The sequence below is a fragment of the Eimeria necatrix genome, genomic scaffold (genome assembly GCF_000499385.1).
Source record: "Eimeria necatrix Houghton genomic scaffold, Enh_scaff1911, whole genome shotgun sequence".
Classification (NCBI taxonomy): Eukaryota; Apicomplexa; class Conoidasida; order Eucoccidiorida; family Eimeriidae; genus Eimeria; species Eimeria necatrix.
Window position 1 is genome coordinate 559 of NW_013655092.1, and position 1,393 is coordinate 1,951.

A 1,393-nucleotide genomic window follows, 5' to 3' on the forward strand; every position below is an offset into this window, starting at 1 on the left:
CTCGAAACGTCTACAAAAGTTTGCAAAAATCCAATTTATGGAAATTTGGAGCGATTCCGCGGAAAATGTTGCTCTGCTGGTTCTCCGGCATGTTGCCGAAGAGTGGACAGTGGCAACTTGGCCTGGTGCTTAGTCATCGCGGAAAATCTTGCTCTGCTGGTTCTCCGGCATGTTGCCGACGAGTGGACAGTGGCAACTTGGCCTGGTGCGTAGTCATCATGTACAGCACAGGTTCTTGTTTCCGTACCCGCTCTGTTTGCCTTCTACTCTCATCCGCTCAACTTATCGTCAACCAAAACGCTTGGTAATACTGCTTATATCAAATCAGGTAGTTGAGATCGCTCAGAAATGTAGAACTGGTTGTTTCGACTGCGCTGAGTATGCCCACCCTGATCGGAGTCGCTGCAAACAGCAAATGTGGGCTCTGTCAAAGTGGGTTGTGGCTTCAGTTTTGCCGGGGCCATGTCCCCGCATAGTATTAGCAAATACTATCTTCTTCGGAGCACTCGAATTTTTGAAAGCAGGTCCTGCCCGCCCATTATGGTGCTCATTTCCCATTGTGGGGTCACGCTCCGAAACGACAGCAAGTCAGTACAACGAAGGTTTTGGGGCTACTGGGCTACCCCGAGCATCAGCGTCAGCAGAACCCACACAGGGAAGAGCTATGGAAAGGCTTTTACCCCGTTTTGGGGCGATTTGCGCGCTCATATGGAGATGCGACGATCTTCAGTCAGTGGGCGCCTTCGCTCACGAGGGGACGGAGCACGCCTCATGATTCACGTTATGCCGACGTCCCACGCACTCTTTTCTCATTAATATTTCGTTTCAGACGCACGATAATTAGGCAAGCCCTTCGTTCCCTCTGCTAAAGCATTTTTACGCTGCAAGTGCTGGTACTCGCCTCCCTGACCGTTGGCCCTCACCGTTGTCTGGCCTCCCATACCTGTTGCTCACAGAGTGTTAGAACGACCGGTTTCCAGCCATTTCTCTTCGAATACGTCGCTGTAGATGAATATACGCGTTGTGCTTCACCTTAGATAGTACCGAACTACGCTGCACACGCCTTACTCTACAAAACCGCTCCCAAGTCTGCGAGCCCACGACTCCTCTGCAGGGATGTGTCGTGATAGGTTACTCAGGCGAGCTACTATGACACATTAAAGCGTTTATAATACTACAGAACAATATTGAAAACCTGTTGAGTAATTAAGGGTGACCAGCGCCGGAGCTTTTCGGAAAAGCAGCAGCCATAGCACGCCATTGGGGACTACCCCACGCGGATGCAGGAGACGCTTGTCCGTTCACGACTCCCGTCTGCAGCAAGTAGCTAGGCAGCGACGCAATGAAACATTTCTTCTGCCACTGTAATCTGGCCAACAATGCATTCCCACAG